Source organism: Engystomops pustulosus, chromosome 5 (genome assembly GCF_040894005.1).
Source record: "Engystomops pustulosus chromosome 5, aEngPut4.maternal, whole genome shotgun sequence".
Classification (NCBI taxonomy): Eukaryota; Metazoa; Chordata; class Amphibia; order Anura; family Leptodactylidae; genus Engystomops; species Engystomops pustulosus.
In genome coordinates, this window is record NC_092415.1 from 91,704,175 (window position 1) to 91,723,334 (window position 19,160).

General features: G+C 45.3%; 1 protein-coding gene across 2 annotated transcripts in view; it reads right to left on the bottom strand.

Moving 5' to 3' along the window:
• LOC140133077 (ovalbumin-related protein Y-like) overlaps window positions 1-19,160 on the bottom strand; it is a 128,861-nt gene that overhangs the window by 85,082 nt on the left and 24,619 nt on the right. The window lies entirely within an intron of this gene.

Genomic DNA, 19,160 nt, shown 5'->3' on the forward strand with positions numbered 1-19,160 from the left:
GGTAAATTTCAATGGGTATTGTATGTGGACAGTAACTGGTAGTGACAGGGCTGCAAGACTGAAGGATAAGAGTAGTAATGCCTAGAAGGGATGATCAGGTCCCCAACCTTTTTGTGTCCACAGCAGAGCTTCCCGTTGGGAAAAAAAAACCCTTTATACTTACCTCAGACTTCTTCTCTCCATAGCTCCATCTTCCTCTCTTCCTGCCCTTGCACACATGACTATGACGTCACCACCGCGTCATAGTGTATGCTCTTGGGCAGGAAGAGAAGAAGACGAAGCCGCGGGAAGAAGAAGCCGGAGGTAAGTATAGAGTTTTTTCAAGTTAAAGCTATTTGGCCGTGGCCCAGGATTCAGTGTTCCACAGCCTGTTCCCGCGCCACGGCCCTGTGGTTGGGGTATCTGGTTGTCTACATCCTCTGTTTTCAGTGTTTGGATTCAAAACAGTTTCTCAAGGAGCATTGTCCAACCTTTATAGAAGATCTGTATTTGGAAGATGGAATTTCTCTGCCAGCCTTACTCAAGTAAGCAAATCTTTATTAGTTATGAACTATTTAACTTTTTGACAAGTAGATGGTGTAAAAATACCCTGCTATAGAAGATAGAGCACACACTGTGTGATTCACCCAGTAAAACTGTTAATAATACTAATTCCATAACATGCAATGCTGTATGCTAGACATAGTAAGCCCTATAGAAAATGCCCATAGATATCTTCCACAATAGAAAATGATAACATTTTGTTCTGTTGGATTCATACATATTTTGTAAAATGCCTCACAAAGCACATCATTTTAAAGGAAGCCATGAAATGTATCTCAGCTCAGGTCTTATCATAGGGCATTATCTGACAATCCAATAGTATGACTGTAGCTGAATTAGGGTGACTGTGAGCTCACTTTAGATTGGACTAGAGATGAGCGAGCACTAAAATGCTCGGGTACTCGTTATTCGAGATGAACTTTTCCCGATGCTCGAGTGCTCGTCTCGAATAACGAGCCCCATTGAAGTCAATGGAAGACCAAGGCTCTGCACAGGGAAGCTTGGCCAAACACCTGGAAACCTCAGAAAAGGATGGAAACACCACGGAAATGGACAGGAAACAGCAGGGGCAGCATGCATGGATGCCTCTGAGGCTGCTTGAACGCACCATTATGCCAAAATTATGGGCAACAGCATGGCCATGACAGAGTGACAGAATGAAGCTAGATAGCATCTAAAACATCCAATAATTGACCCTGACACTATAGGGGACGGCATGCAGAGGCAGCGGCAGCAGCGGCAGGCTAGAGAGTGTCTTGGCAACATACCCCAAATGGACTCAGGCTTAAAACCAATGGGTGGCAGAGAGGAACCAAAGGAGGTGAGCAAGAAGCGCTCAAATAACATCGGTAAATGATAAAAGTTTGCCAGTATATTTTGTGGATTACACAGCAGGGTGGCGACAAAGTTAACAAGTTTGATGTGGAAGCCATGAAAACAACCCAAAATTCTGCCTGACACAGCTCGTTTGATAAGGGGACCATGTATGGAGGCAGTGAACTAGTAGTAGATTAAAGGTGCTGCAGTTAAAACTATGTTAGTTGTTTCTTGGGATGGAGCTGGCGCTCCGCTGCCAGGCAAGCTTTCGCCAATCCAAGCCCCTGTCTCTAGGCTACTCCCCAAACAGCACTTCTAAGAACCTTTTGTATAAGATCAAGTGTAGTAGCGTTCTTATAAGTTTAGGATATGGCGGGTGAGGGGAATGTAAACAGATGCGCAAGAAGCGCTGAAATAATATTGGTAAATGATAAAAGTTTGCCAGTATATTTTGTGGATTACACAGCAGGGTGGCGACAAAGTTAACAAGTTTGTTGTGGAAGCCATGAAAACAACCCAAAATTCTGCCTGACACAGCTCGTTTGATAAGGGGACCATGTATGCCTACAGTTCATGCCAGTCGCTGCACTGGCTGCCAGTCTCCTTTCGAATACAGTTTAAAATAATAACCCTCATCCATAAAGCTCTGTATAATGCTGCACCCCCCTACCTCTCATCTCTTATCTCAGTCTATCGCCCAACCCGTGCTCTTAGATCCGCCAGTGATCTTAGATTAACCTCTACCCTAGTGCGGACCTCCCACTCACGTCTCCAAGACTTCTCTAGAGCTGCACCAATTCTATGGAATGCTCTGCCCCGGACTATCAGACTAATACCTAACCTCCAAAGTTTCAAACGTGCTCTTAAAACCCATTTCTTTAGGCAAGCCTATAACACTCATTAACTACATGAAGTTTTAACTCTTCTACTAACCCGTCCTGTGTCGTCCTCCCATCTGTTATCCAGCAACCAACAGGCACCAGACTTCTCTGCAGTCCCATTCACCCTGGACCTGGTATATAAGATGACGGCTGAGTGGTTCAAGCGACAGCAATTCCATTTATTATATTTTGTTCTATTCCCTAAGAAGAATGGCTTGACCATTAAATATTCTTTTACCTCGTGTTACCCCATCATCTTCATAAACCGTAAGCTCTGGCGAGCAGGGACCTCACTCCTGTTGTTCCATACAAATGTTGTGCTCTGTTACATTACATTTGTATTTGTTTCCTATGATTTGTAAAGCGCTACGGAATATGATGGCGCTATATAAATAAAGATTATTATTATTATTATTATTATGGAGGCAGTGAACTAGTAGTAGATTAAAGGTGCTGCAGTTAAAACTATGTTAGTTGGATCTTGGGATGGAGCTGGCGCTCCGCTTCCAGGCGAGCTTTCGCCAATCCAAGCCCCTGTTTCTAGGCTACTCCCCAAACAGCACTTCTAAGAACCTTTTGTATAAGATCAAGTGTAGTAGCGTTCTTATAAGTTTGGGGTATGGCGGGTGAGGGGAATGTAAACAGATGCGCAAGAAGCGCTGAAATAATATCGGTAAATGATAAAAGTTTGCCAGTATATTTTGTGGATTACACAGCAGGATGGCGACAAAGTTAACAAGTTTGATGTGGAATGCCCTGTAATAGCTCTTGGGCGGTGTGCCTTTTATTGCCTAGGCTCAGCAGTTTGAGCACCGCCTGCTGTCGCTTAGCGACAGCACTGCTGCTGTGCCTAGAGCTACCGACTGATGGCGCCATGCCCACGGATGGTAATTCGGAGGAGGTGGAGGAAGGGTGGGAGGAGGAGGAGGTATAGTAGGCCTTTGAGACCTGGACCGAGGTAGGCCCCGCAATCCTCGGCGTCGGCAGTATATGACCAGCCCCAGGGTCAGACTCGGTCCCAGCCTCCACCAAGTTAAGTGTAGTAGCGTTCTTATAAGTTTTGGATATGGCGGGTGAGGGGAATGTAAGCAGATGCGCAAGAAGCGCTGAAATAATATCCGTAAATGGTAAAAGTTTGGCAGTATATTTTGTGGATTACACAGCAGTGTAATCAACAGATGCGTAAGAAGCGCTGAAATAATATCGGTTAATCATTAAAGTTTGCCAGTATATTTTGTGGATAACACAGCAGGGTGGAATCCATGAAAACAACCCAAATTTCTGCCTGACACACCTCGTTTGATAAGGGGACGATGTATGGAGGCAGCTATATGGACGACTTTTGGAGGTAGCAATGGAGACAACGTGTGGAGGCTGCTATGGAGACAATTTAATTTGGATAGTGCCTGTATGTGGCAGTCCAAAAAAGTTTTCAAACCAGAGGAGCAGGTAGGTGGCCCTCCAGAAAAATGAAATAGATTGAGTGCCTGTATGTGGCAGTCCAAAAAAGTTTTCAAACCAGAGGAGCAGGTAGGTGGCCCTCCAGAAAAATTGAATAGATTGAGTGCCTGTATGTGGCAGTCCAAAAAAGTTTTCAAACCAGAGGAGCAGGTAGGTGGCCCTCCAGAAAAATGAAATAGATTGAGTGCCTGTATGTGGCAGTCCAAAAAAGTTTTCAAACCAGAGGAGCAGGTAGGTGGCCCTCCAGAAAAATGAAATAGATTGAGTGCCTGTATGTGGCAGTCCAAAAAAGTTTTCAAACCAGAGGAGCAGGTAGGTGGCCCTCCAGAAAAATTGAATAGATTGAGTGCCTGTATGTGGCACTCCCAAAAATTGTTTAAAACAGAGGACCGGGTAGGTGGCCCTCCATAAAAATTAAATGCATAAAGTACTATAGCTAGAGCCAGTGGGCCCTGTCAAAAAATAGCCAGTTTCCTCTGCTTTAGTGTACAAAGAGGAGGAGAAGGAGGAAAATGAGGAGGAGGAGTGCATAAATTATTCAGGTTGAGCTTCCTTCACCTGGTGGAGATTGGAAATTATGAGAAATCCAGGCTTTATTCATCTTAATAAGCGTCAGCCTGTCAGCGCTGTCAGTCGACAGGCGTGTATGCTTATCGGTGATGATGCCACCAGCTGCACTGAAAACCCGCTCGGACAACACGCTAGCGGCAGGGCAGGCAAGACCCTCCAAGGCGTACAGCGCCAGTTCGTGCCACATGTCCAGCTTTGAAACCCAGTAGTTGTAGGGAGCTGTGTGATCATTTCGGACGATGGTATGGTCAGCTACGTACTCCCTCACCATCTTTCTGTAAAAATCAGCCCTACTCTGCCGAGACTGGGGACAGGTGACAGTGTCTTGCTGGGGTGACATAAAGCTGGCAAAAGCCTTGTAAAGCGTACCCCTGCCAGTGCTGGACAAGCTGACTGCACGCCTACTCTCCCTCGCTACTTGTCCCGCAGAAGTACGCCCTCTGCCGCTAGCGCTGTCAGAAGGGAAATACTGTTTCAGCTTGTGCACCAGGGCCTGCTGGTATTCATGCATTCTCACACTCCTTTCCTCTCCAGGGATGAGAGTGGAAAGATTTTGCTTGTACCGTGGGTCCAGGAGAGTGAATACCCAGTAATCGGTGCTGGAATAAATTCTTTGAACGTGAGGGTCACGGGATAGGCAGCCTAGCATGAAATCTGCCATATGCGCCAGAGTACCAACGCGCAAGAATTCACTCCCCTCACTGGCCTGACTGTCCATTTCCTCCTCCTCCAACTCCTCCAACTCCTCTTCTTCTGCCCATACACGCTGAACAGTGAAGGACTGAACAATGGTCCCCTCTTGTGTCTCGCCAACATTCTCCTCCTCTTCCTCCTCATCCTCCTCCACCTCCTCCGATATGCGCTGAGAAACAGACCTGAGGGTGCTTTGGCTATCAACAAGGGAATCTTCTTCCCCCGTCTCTTGTGACGAGCGCAATGCTTCCGACTTCATGCTGATCAGAGAGTTTTTCAACAGGCCAAGCAGCGGGATGGTGAGGCTGATGATGGCGGCATCGCCACTGACCATTTGTGTTGACTCCTCGAAGTTACTCAGCACCTGACAGATATCAGACATCCACGTCCACTCCTCATTGTAGACTTGAGGAAGCTGACTGACCTGACTACCAGTTCTGGTGGAAGTTGACATCTGGCAGTCTACAATCGCTCTGCGCTGCTGGTAAACTCTGGATAACATGGTTAGTGTTGAATTCCACCTCGTGGGCACGTCGCACAACAGTCGGTGAGCGGGCAGTTGGAGGCGGCGCTGCGCTGCCCTGAGAGTGGCAGCATCTGTGCTGGACTTCCTGAAATGCGCACAGATGCGGCGCACCTTCGTGAGCAAATCAGACAGATTGGGTTATGTCTTGAGGGAACGCTGAACTATTAGATTTAACACATGGGCCAGGCATGGTCAGTTTGTCAGCTTGGCAGCAACCGGACATGTCAGTCTGCCGAGTTGCAGAGCCGCCACCAGGTTACGGCCGTTGTCACACACAACCATGCCTGGCTTCAGGTTCAGCGGTGCCAGCCACAGATCAGTCTGCGGCGTGATGCCCTGTATTAGTTCTTGGGCGGTGTGCCTTTTATCGCCTAGGCTCAGCAGTTTGAGCACCGCCTGCTGTCGCTTAGCGACGGCACTGCTGCTGTGCCTAGAGCTAGCGACTGATGGCGCCATGCCCACGGATGGTAGTTCGGAGGAGGAGGTGGAGGAGGGGTGGGAGGAGGAGGCATAGTAGGCCTGAAAGACCTGGACCGAGGTAGGCCCCGCAATCCTCGGCGTCGGCAGTATATGACCAGCCGCAGGGTCAGACTCGGTCCCAGCCTCCACCAAGTTAACCCAATGTGCCGTCAGCGATATATAGTGGCCCTGCCCGGCAGCACTCGTCCACGTGTCCGTGGTCAGGTGGACCTTGTCAGAAATGGCGTTGGTTAGGGCACGGATGATGTTGTCTGACACGTGCTGGTGCAGGGCTGGGACGGCACATCGGGAAAAGTAGTGGCGGCTGGGGACCGAATACCGAGGGGTGGCCGCCGCCATGATGTTGCGAAAGGCCTCGGTCTCTACTAGCCTATAGGGCAGCATCTCCAGGCTAAGCAATCTGGAGATGTGGACATTAAGGGCTTGGGCGTGCGGGTGGGTTGCACTATATTTCCTTTCCCGCTCCAGCGTCTGGGGTATGGAGAGCTGAACGCTGGTGGATGCTGTGGAGGATCGTGGAGGCGACGATGGGGTTTTTGTGCCAGGGTCCTGGGCAGGGGGCTGACTATCAGCTGACACAGGGGAAGGAGCAGTGGTGTGCACGGCCGGAGGTGAACGGGCTTGGTGCCACTGAGTGGGGTGTTTAGCATTCATATGCCTGCGCATACTGGTGGTAGTTAAGCTAGTAGTGGTGGAACCCCTGCTGATCCTGGTTTGGCAAAGGTTGAACACCACAGTCCGTCGGTCATCCGGTGTTTCCTTAAAGAACCTCCAGACTTCTGAAAATCTAGCCCTCGCCGCGGGAGCCCTTGCCACGGGAGCTTCACTAAGTGACACATTTGGCACTGATGCACCTGCTCTGGCCCTGCCTCTCCGTCTGGCCCCACCACTGCCTCTTCCAACCTTTTCTGGTCGAGGACTCTCCTCCGTCTCAGAAGCACTGTGTTCACCCGGCCTCTCAACCCAGCTTGGGTCTGTCACCTCATCATCCTCCGATCCCTCAGTCTGCTCCCCCCTCGGACTTCCTGCCCTGACAACAACTTCACCACTGTCTGACAACCGTGTCTCCTCATCGTCGGACACCTCTTTACACACTTCTTCCACTATGTCAAGAAGGTCATCATCACCCACAGACTGCGACTGGTGGAAAACCTGGGCATCGGAAAATTGCTCAGCAGCAACCGGACAAGTGGTTTGTGACTGAGGGAAGGGTCCAGAAAACAGTTCCTCAGAGTATGCCGGTTCAAATGCCAAATTTTCCTGGGAGGGGGCAGACTGGGGGGGAGGAGGCTGAGGTGCAGGAGCTGGAGGAGTGCCGATTTCGGTGACATGGGTGGACTGCGTGGAAGACTGACTGGTGGACAAATTGCTCGAATCATTGTCGGCAATCCACGACATCACCTGTTCGCACTGTTCTGGCCTCAACAGTGCTCTACCACGAGTCCCAGTAACTTCAGACATGAACCTAGGGAGTGTAGCTCTGCGGCGTTCCCCTGCTCCCTCATCAGCAGGTGGTGTCTCACCCCGCCCAGGACCACGGCCTCTGACCCCTGCAGTAGTTGGACGCCGACGTCCCCGCCCTCGTCCTCTACCCCTAGCCCTCGGGTTAAACATTTTGAAAATGAAAGTTATAATTTTTTTTTTTTACTTTTTTTTGTGTTTTTTTTTTTTTTGTGTTTTTTAGTTTTTAAAACCAAACGATGCTATCCTATTGCTATGGCTATTTTCTAGCCAAGTATGAAAGCACACTGCTATGCCAGATGAGATGACGCTGAGTTATGAAAAAATAAATTTTAAAATAAAAAGTAAATGTCAGACTTCGCCTAATTGAAATCCAACCCCTAATAAATTGTCCCACTTCGGTCTTTGCGATGGATATGTGCGTCACTAAGCGCTAAACACAACGGTCGCAAGTCTCACTACAAATTCCTCACAATATGGTAGTAGATGCACTACAGCAAGGACAGCCACCAGCATATCAACCAGAAATAAAATATATACCGTATATACCGGCGTATAAGACGACTTTTGAAGACAGAAAAATCTTCTGTCTTCTCTGGGGTCGTCTTATACGCCGGTAATCGTCTTATACGCCGGTAATGACGGCGTATAAGACGATCGCGGTCGGATCGCGCTGCATGGAGAGGGCTCACGGGCTGAGCCCTCTCCATAGCCGGTAAGTCTTTGCTGCATATTGCAGCAAAGGCTTACCGGTAACACCCGCGATCGGTGCTAGCACCGATCGCGGGTGTTTGCACAGCGATGGCTGCCGGCAGCCTCAAAAAGCTGCCGGCAGCCTCAAAATGACATCGGGGGGAAAATACTCACCCTCCGTTGGCCCCGATGTCCGCGCTGTGCTGTCTTCAGTCTTCCGCGCCGTCTTCTTTCTTCTGCTGGGCGCCGCCATGTCTTTCCCCGGGTCGGCGCCTAGTATGACGTCAGCAGCGGCGCGTCATACTACGCGCCTGCTGGGGAAGATCAATGGCGGCGCCCGGCAGAAGAAAGAAGACGGCGCGGACATCGAGGGAGCATCGGGGTGAGTATATGTTTATTTTTTTTTTTTTAATGCTGGGCTGTATACTACTGGGGGCTGTGCTATATACTACTGGGGGCTGTGCTGTATACTACTGGGGGCTGTGCTGTATACTACTGGGGGCTGTGCTGTATACTACTGGGGGCAGTGCTGTATACTACTGGGGGCAGTGCTGTATACTACTGGGGGCTGTGCTGTATACTACTTGGGGCAGTGCTGTATTCTACTGGGGGCAGTGCTGTATACTACTGGGGGCAGTGCTGTATACTACTGGGGGCAGTGCTGTATACTACTGGGGGCTGTGCTGTATACTACTGGGGGCAGTGCTGTATACTACTGGGGGCTGTGCTGTAATGGTAATGTTGTTGTTGTATGCCTTATGTCTATGAGCGACAGTTTTCCTGCTATATACCTGCATGTCATAAGAATTTAAATTAAAAAAAGGACATTTGTTAAATTCAAATCTGTTTTTTTTTATTTTTACCGGGTTTTGTATGCGTTGAAAAAGGGGTAGTCTTATACGGCGAATATATCTTAAACTCTATATTTTAAACAGGAAAGTAGGGGGGTCGTCTTATACACCAGGTCGTCTTATACGCCGGCATATACTGTAACGCTATTGTAGGCCTAAGTAAGCCGTTTGGATTCTCCTATGGCTATTTTCTAGCCAAGTATGAAAGCACACTGCTATGCCAGATGAGATGACGCTGAGTTATTAAAAAAATAAACGTAAAATAAAAAGAAACTGGCAGACTGTGCCTAATTGAAATCAAACCCCTAATAAATTGTCCCACTTCGGTCTTTGCGATGGATATGTGCGTCACTAAGCGCTAAACACAACGGTCGCAAGTCTCACTACAAATTCCTCACAATATGGTAGTAGATGCACTACAGCAAGGACAGCCACCAGCAGATCAACCAGAAATAAAATATATAACGCTATCGTAGGCCTAAGTAAGCCGTTTGGATTCTCCTATGGCTATTTTCTAGCCAAGTATGAAAGCACACTGCTATGCCAGATGAGATGACGCTGAGTTATTAAAAAATAAACGTAAAATAAAAAGTAAATGGCAGACTGTGCCTAATTGAAATCCAACCCCTAATAAATTGTCCCACTTCGGACCCCCTCATCAGCAGGTGGTGTCTCACCCCGCCCAGGACCACGGCCTCTGACCCCTGCAGTAGTTGGACGCCCACGTCCCCGCCCTCGTCCTCTACCCCTAGCCCTCGGGTTAAACATTTTGAAAATGAAAGTTATAACTTAAATTTTTTTTTTTACTTTTTTTTGTTTTTTTTGTGTTTTTTTTTTTTTGTGTTTTTTAGTTTTTAAAACCAAACGATGCTATCCTATTGCTATGGCTATTTTCTAGCCAAGTATGAAAGCACACTGCTATGCCAGATGAGATGACGCTGAGTTATGAAAAAATAAACTTAAAATAAAAAGTAAATGGCAGACTGTGCCTAATTGAAATCCAACCCCTAATAAATTGTCCCACTTCGGTCTTTGCGATGGATATGTGCGTCACTAAGCGCTAAACACAACGGTCGCAAGTCTCACTACAAATTCCTCACAATATGGTAGTAGATGCACTACAGCAAGGACAGCCACCAGCAGATCAACCAGAAATAAAATATATAACGCTATTGTAGGCCTAAGTAAGCCGTTTGGATTCTCCTATGGCTATTTTCTAGCCAAGTATGAAAGCACACTGCTATGCCAGATGAGATGACGCTGAGTTATTAAAAAAATAAACGTAAAATAAAAAGAAACTGGCAGACTGTGCCTAATTGAAATCAAACCCCTAATAAATTGTCCCACTTCAGTCTTTGCGATGGATATGTGTGTCACTAAGCGCTATACACAACGGTCGCAAGTCTCACTACAAATTCCTCACAATATGGTAGTAGATGCACTACAGCAAGGACAGCCACCAGCAGATCAACCAGAAATAAAATATATAACGCTATCGTAGGCCTAAGTAAGCCGTTTGGATTCTCCTATGGCTATTTTCTAGCCAAGTATGAAAGCACACTGCTATGCCAGATGAGATGACGCTGAGTTATTAAAAAAATAAACGTAAAATAAAAAGAAACTGGCAGACTGTGCCTAATTGAAATCAAACCCCTAATAAATTGTCCCACTTCGGTCTTTGCGATGGATATGTGTGTCACTAAGCGCTAAACACAACGGTCGCAAGTCTCACTACAAATTCCTCACAATATGGTAGTAGATGCACTACAGCAAGGACAGCCACCAGCAGATCGACCAGAAATAAAATATATAACGCTATTGTAGGCCTAAGTAAGCCGTTTGGATTCTCCTATGGCTATTTTCTAGCCAAGTATGAAAGCACACTGCTATGCCAGATGAGATGACGCTGAGTTATGAAAAAATAAATGTAAAATAAAAAGTAAATGGCAGACTGTGCCTAATTGAAATCCAACCCCTAATAAATTGTCCCACTTCGGTCTTTGCGATGGATATGTGTGTCACTAAGCGCTAAACACAACGGTCGCAAGTCTCACTACAAATTCCTCACAATATGGTAGTAGATGCACTACAGCAAGGACAGCCACCAGCAGATCAACCAGAAATAAAATATATAACGCTATTGTAGGCCTAAGTAAGCCGTTTGGATTCTCCTATGGCTATTTTCTAGCCAAGTATGAAAGCACACTGCTATGCCAGATGAGATGACACTGAGTTATTAAAAAAATAAACGTAAAATAAAAAGAAACTGGCAGACTGTGCCTAATTGAAATCAAACCCCTAATAAATTGTCCCACTTCGGTCTTTGCGATGGATATGTGCGTCACTAAGCGCTAAACACAACGGTCGCAAGTCTCACTACAAATTCCTCACAATATGGTAGTAGATGCACTACAGCAAGGACAGCCACCAGCAGATCAACCAGAAATAAAATATATAACGCTATTGTAGGCCTAAGTAAGCCGTTTGGATTCTCCTATGGCTATTTTCTAGCCAAGTATGAAAGCACACTGCTATGCCAGATGAGATGACGCTGAGTTATTAAAAAAATAGACGTAAAATAAAAAGAAACTGGCAGACTGTGCCTAATTGAAATCAAACCCCTAATAAATTGTCCCACTTCGGTCTTTGCGATGGATATGTGCGTCACTAAGCGCTAAACACAACGGTCGCAAGTCTCACTACAAATTCCTCACAATATGGTAGTAGATGCACTACAGCAAGGACAGCCACCAGCAGATCAACCAGAAATAAAATATATAACGCTATTGTAGGCCTAAGTAAGCCGTTTGGATTCTCCTATGGCTATTTTCTAGCCAAGTATGAAAGCACACTGCTATGCCAGATGAGATGACGCTGAGTTATTAAAAAAATAAACGTAAAATAAAAAGAAACTGGCAGACTGTGCCTAATTGAAATCAAACCCCTAATAAATTGTCCCACTTCGGTCTTTGCGATGGATATGTGCGTCACTAAGCGCTAAACACAACGGTCGCAAGTCTCACTACAAATTCCTCACAATATGGTAGTAGATGCACTACAGCAAGGACAGCCACCAGCAGATCAACCAGAAATAAAATATATAACGCTATTGTAGGCCTAAGTAAGCCGTTTGGATTCTCCTATGGCTATTTTCTAGCCAAGTATGAAAGCACACTGCTATGCCAGATGAGATGACGCTGAGTTATTAAAAAAATAAACGTAAAATAAAAAGAAACTGGCAGACTGTGCCTAATTGAAATCAAACCCCTAATAAATTGTCCCACTTCGGTCTTTGCGATGGATATGTGCGTCACTAAGCGCTAAACACAACGGTCGCAAGTCTCACTACAAATTCCTCACAATATGGTAGTAGATGCACTACAGCAAGGACAGCCACCAGCAGATCAACCAGAAATAAAATATATAACGCTATTGTAGGCCTAAGTAAGCCGTTTGGATTCTCCTATGGCTATTTTCTAGCCAAGTATGAAAGCACACTGCTATGCCAGATGAGATGACGCTGAGTTATTAAAAAAATAAACGTAAAATAAAAAGAAACTGGCAGACTGTGCCTAATTGAAATCAAACCCCTAATAAATTGTCCCACTTCGGTCTTTGCGATGGATATGTGCGTCACTAAGCGCTAAACACAACGGTCGCAAGTCTCACTACAAATTCCTCACAATATGGTAGTAGATGCACTACAGCAAGGACAGCCACGAGCAGATCAACCAGAAATAAAATATATAACGCTATCGTAGGCCTAAGTAAGCCGTTTGGATTCTCCTATGGCTATTTTCTAGCCAAGTATGAAAGCACACTGCTATGCCAGATGAGATGACGCTGAGTTATGAAAAAATAAACGTAAAATAAAAAGAAACTGGCAGACTGTGCCTAATTGAAATCAAACCCCTAATAAATTGTCCCACTTTGGTGTTTGAGGTGGATATGTGTGTCACTAAGAGCTAAACACAATGGTAGCAAGTCCCCCTGCAAATTCCTCACAATATGGTACTAGCTGCAAATAAAAAAAAAATGTATAACGTTATTGTAGCCCTAAGAAGGGCTGTTGGGTTCTTGTAGAATCACTCCTGCCTAACACTATTCTAATCGAACAGCCTAACGCTTTCCCTGACCAGCAGCAGCTCTCTCCCTAGCGGCATCCAGACACAGAATGATCCGAGCAGCGCAGGCAGGGGCTAGTCTATTCCAGGGTCACCTGATCTGGCCAGCCAACCACTGCTATCGACGTGTAAGGGTACCACGACATGCTGGGTGGAGTGCAGAGTCTCCTGCATGTGATTGGCTCTGTTTCTGGCCGCCAAAAAGCAAAACGGCGGGAGATGCCATTTTCTCGAGCGGGCGAAGTATTTGTCCGAGCAACGAGCAGTTTCGAGTACGCTAATGCTCGAACGAGCATCAAGCTCGGACGAGTATGTTCGCTCATCTCTAGATTGGACCCTTTTACAGCTGTACAGACTGTACCAATCAATCTCCATAATTGTACATTATCTCCCCAAATATGTATAATAGCCTATGTACTGATTTCCATTCTTTGTCTTTTTATACCAGTTTGAAATGGCTTGTGCAGGTGACATATTTTATTAAATAAGCGAGCATAGAAATTGCACAGCAGTGAGCAATGTGCCTTACTTTTCAGTTTGAAAAAAAGGCGCAGGTCCATCAGGTCCAATGTGTATATCACAGAGTGTTGATCCAATATAGCTCCCTGGATCAACAATAACAGATTATTTTGTTCCCATAACATGTGATATTTTTGTTCTTAAGAAGGGCATTGTCAGACTCCAGGGGCAGTGGACCCACTGGACCACCACAGACTACGATGTAAGCCGAGACCTGGAGCCGGAATTTAAGTGGCACCCGGTTTTCACCATAGCCCGCCGCAAAGTGGGTTGGGCTTGCTAGGTCGTTTCACAGGTGCGACTTTGTCCGCGGTGGCAGCCAAGGCAAGGTACACAGACGTAAAGCAGGATTGAGTCGGGGACGGGCAGGAGGCCAGGACAGGCAGCTCGGGATCGGAGTTGGAAACGAAGCAACAGGTCAGTGCAGGCAGAAAAGGATCAAAGTCTAGTACAGAACTGGGGACACAACGGGAAATCCGAACACAGGCACGAGGCAGGGACACAAGGTTTATCAACGGCATAAGCATGAATATCCAGCATGGAATGCTGGAAGAGGCAAGCTTTTAACAATTTCTTGGAAATGGGCAGCACCAATAAGCGTTGCGCTGGCCCTTTAAATCTTTGCGAGCCGGCACGTGTGGTCGAGGAGTAGGAGATACACGCACACAGCTGCGTAGCCAGGACAGGTGAGTGGCATGGGTACTGTGCTGGCGCGGAACAAGGGGGACGGGTGAGCCCAGGACCCCCTTGAACATGTACAAGTATCAGTCATCATAACCGCCTGCAACACAAAGTTCCTTGGTCTCACTGCTCTTACAGCCTAGAGCAGTGGTTCTCAACCTTTCTAATGCTGTGACCCCACAATACAGTTCCTCATGTTGCGGTGACACCAAATCATGTACAAAAATATTGTATTTGTGCCTAAAAATGCTATAAAATCGTGGCTCCGATGGCTTTAGGCGACCCCTGTGTTTTGGTCGTTCGACCCGCCCAGGGTCGCGACCCACAGGTTGAGAACCACTGGCCTAGAGGATGCCCCTTTTCTTGGCCTTGGTCTAGGTGGTCTAAGTAGATCTATTGTAAAGATCCATGGCCTGTCCATTTAGGTATTTGTAAGGGCACACCTTAGCAGTCTTTTTTCTAAGCTGATTAACCTCAAGTTTTGTGATCTGTCATTATATTCTAGACTTCCCATTTTCTATTCCCATTGTACATTGGTGCCCAAAACAGTATGTGTGTCTGACCACTCGCTACAGTATTAAAAATAAGTTTTTAAACTTATATGCAATTCACCTAATGTGAATTAAATGTCCAATCACAGCAAGGTCTGCATATTCATTATTCCCTGCACAGTCTTGCCTCCCTGTTCCTGATTGACAGGTCTCGCTGCTACCACCATGCTGCCAGTTAGGATCCATCTGCCAATATTCAACTACAAATGTTAACAACTCTGTTTACTTGTCCAATGCTCTCCTCTGTTAGGCTGAAGAGAATTCCTAAAGAGGAGAAGGTAAAAGAAAGCAGTAGTAGCTTTGTGTTACTTGACTATGCTACATTATTAAGCACTCTTTGAAGATAAATCTTCCATGCTCCTCACCCCTACACAAACACAGACTGTATAAATTTTCTCAAAGACAAAAGCACAAAAAAAAATGGGAAAAAGCATAAGAGAAAAATCCAATGTGGGTAAAAATTACTGTAATATGAGCAATAAGCGAGAAAGATAAGGCGTTTAAGGTGCTAAAACCCTAAGGTAGCTATGAGGTGTTACAGGATTATAGAGAAAAATGAATCTTGTAAAAAGCAGATAAAAGTTGCAAAAATAGAAACTGAGAGAAATATTGCCAAGGAGAGCAAAAATAATCCCAAATGATTTTTCAAGTATACAAATAATCAAACTAAAAACTGAGTATGAGGGCCCTCTGAGGAATAACCTGTGGGTCATGGTAGAAGGAGATGAGGAAAGGGCCAATCTACTGAATGTCGCCTTCTCGTCTGTCTTTACCCTTGAAAATCTCCTGGTGGAAGACATGATGAGGAGTGATGAAAATTCTCTTTGGAATGTCAACAGTTTAACCCAGGAAGAGGGCTGTGATAGATAGACCGTCATTTTTAACATTTGAAGATTCCTGGAGGACTGGTTCTGTTCCACAGGAATAGTCGCATAGCAAATATGGTACCAATATACAAAAAAGGATCAAAAAGCGATCCTGGAAACTACAGACCTGTGAGTCTAACTTCTGTTGTGGGGAAAATATTTGAGGGGTTTGTAAGAAATGCTATCCCAAAATATCTCGCTGTACATAACCTGCATCTGATTGGCTATAAGGAGGTAAGTACCATACTGGATCTGTGGAAGGCTCTGGATGTTGTATATCTGGACTTTTCCAAGGCATTTGACACAGTGCCAAGGTTGGTACATAAAATGAGACTGCTGGGACTAGGGGAATATCTGAGTATTTGGGTAAGTAATTGGCTTAGTGATAGAAAACAGAGGATCTTCATTAATAGCACATTCTCAGATTGGGTTGACGTTACCAGTGGAGCGCCACAGGGGTCAGTATTGGGGCCACTTATTTTTTATATTTTTATTAATGACCTTGTAGTGGGTTTACAGAGTCAAGTTTCAATATTTTCAGATGCTACTAAGCTGTGTAAAGTAATTAATACTGAGGCCAATAGTATAGCATTACAGAGGGGTTTGTGGAAGCTTAAGGAGTGGGCGGAAAAATGGCTGATGAGGTTTAATGTAGATAAATGCAAGGTTATGCAATTGGGCCATTGAAACAAAAAGTAAAAATATGTTCTAAACAGTCAATTACTTGGTATAACTGGAGCTGAAAAAGACTTGGGGGTATTGGTGGGTGATAAAATTTTAGTGAGCAGAGCCAGGCAGCTGCTGCTAAAGCAAATAAGAGAGGAACAGATTCCCATAATAAGGACATAGTTTTGCCCTTATACAAATCAATGGTAAGACCACACACTGAACATTGTGTACAGTTTTGTATAAAAAGGACATAGTAGAACTATAACGGGTGCAGAGGAGTGCAACAAAGATTATTAAGGAATGGGGGGACTAGAATACAATGACAGATTGCAAAATTTGGGATTTTTCAGTCTATAAAAAAAGACAGTTGAGGGGAGACCTCATTACAATGTACAAATATCTGAACAGGAATTACAAGGATCTGTCCAAAGATCTTTTTATACCTAGGCCTGTGACCAGGACAAGGGGGAATCCTTTATGCCAAGAGGAGAGGCGATTCTACCATCGCCGTAGACATAGGTTCTTTACTCTAAGAGCAGTGAGACTATGGAACTCTCTGCCGCAGGAGGTTGTTATGGCGACTCTATGTACATGTTCAAGAGAGGCCTGGAGAGCAGAAATATCACGGGTTATGGGGAAAAAAAACCATTTGTTTAATTCTTAAAGGTTGGACTTGATGGACTTGTGTCTTTTTCGAGGCTTATATATTACATACTTCATCTCTGTGGATTCTCCTATGGCTATTTTCTAGCCAAGTATGAAAGCACACTGCTATGCCAGATGAGATGACGCTGAGTTATGAAAAAATAAATGTAAAATAAAAAGTAAATGGCAGACTGTGCCTAATTGAAATCCAACCCCTAATAAATTGTCCCACCTATTCTAGGTCGTTTCACAGGTGCGACTTTGTCCGCGGTGGCAGCCAAGGCAAGGTACACAGACGTAAAGCAGGATTGAGTCGGGGACGGGCAGGAGGCCAGGACAGGCAGCTCGGGATCGGAGTTGGAAACGAAGCAACAGGTCAGTGCAGGCAGAAAAGGATCAAAGTCTAGTACAGAACTGGGGACACAACGGGAAATCCGAACACAGGCACGAGGCAGGGACACAAGGTTTATCAACGGCATAAGCATGAATATCCAGCATGGAATGCTGGAAGAGGCAAGCTTTTAACAATTTCTTGGAAATGGGCAGCACCAATAAGCGTTGCGCTGGCCCTTTAAATCTTTGCGAGCCGGCACGTGTGGTCGAGGAGTAGGAGATACACGCACACAGCTGCGTAGCCAGGACAGGTGAGTGGCATGGGTACTGTGCTGGCACTTATTTTTTATATTTTTATTAATGACCTTGTAGTGGGTTTACAGAGTCAAGTTTCAATATTTTCAGATGCTACTAAGCTGTGTAAAGTAATTAATACTGAGGCCAATAGTATAGCATTACAGAGGGGTTTGTGGAAGCTTAAGGAGTGGGCGGAAAAATGGCTGATGAGGTTTAATGTAGATAAATGCAAGGTTATGCAATTGGGCCATTGAAACAAAAAGTAAAAATATGTTCTAAACAGTCAATTACTTGGTATAACTGGAGCTGAAAAAGACTTGGGGGTATTGGTGGGTGATAAAATTTTAGTGAGCAGAGCCAGGCAGCTGCTGCTAAAGCAAATAAGAGAGGAACAGATTCCCATAATAAGGACATAGTTTTGCCCTTATACAAATCAATGGTAAGACCACACACTGAACATTGTGTACAGTTTTGTATAAAAAGGACATAGTAGAACTATAACGGGTGCAGAGGAGTGCAACAAAGATTATTAAGGAATGGGGGGACTAGAATACAATGACAGATTGCAAAATTTGGGATTTTTCAGTCTATAAAAAAAGACAGTTGAGGGGAGACCTCATTACAATGTACAAATATCTGAACAGGAATTACAAGGATCTGTCCAAAGATCTTTTTATACCTAGGCCTGTGACCAGGACAAGGGGGAATCCTTTATGCCAAGAGGAGAGGCGATTCTACCATCGCCGTAGACATAGGTTCTTTACTCTAAGAGCAGTGAGACTATGGAACTCTCTGCCGCAGGAGGTTGTTATGGCGACTCTATGTACATGTTCAAGAGAGGCCTGGAGAGCAGAAATATCACGGGTTATGGGGAAAAAAAACCATTTGTTTAATTCTTAAAGGTTGGACTTGATGGACTTGTGTCTTTTTCGAGGCTTATATATTACATACTTCATCTCTGTGGATTCTCCTATGGCTATTTTCTAGCCAAGTATGAAAGCACACTGCTATGCCAGATGAGATGACGCTGAGTTATGAAAAAATAAATGTAAAATAAAAAGTAAATGGCAGACTGTGCCTAATTGAAATCCAACCCCTAATAAATTGTCCCACTTCGGTCTTTGCGATGGATATGTGTGTCACTAAGCGCTAAACACAACGGTCGCAAGTCTCACTACAAATTCCTCACAATATGGTAGTAGATGCACTACAGCAAGGACAGCCACCAGCAGATCAACCAGAAATAAAATATATAACGCTATTGTAGGCCTAAGTAAGCCGTTTGGATTCTCCTATGGCTATTTTCTAGCCAAGTATGAAAGCACACTGCTATGCCAGATGAGATGACGCTGAGTTATTAAAAAAATAAACGTAAAATAAAAAGAAACTGGCAGACTGTGCCTAATTGAAATCAAACCCCTAATAAATTGTCCCACTTCGGTCTTTGCGATGGATATGTGCGTCACTAAGCGCTAAACACAACGGTCGCAAGTCTCACTA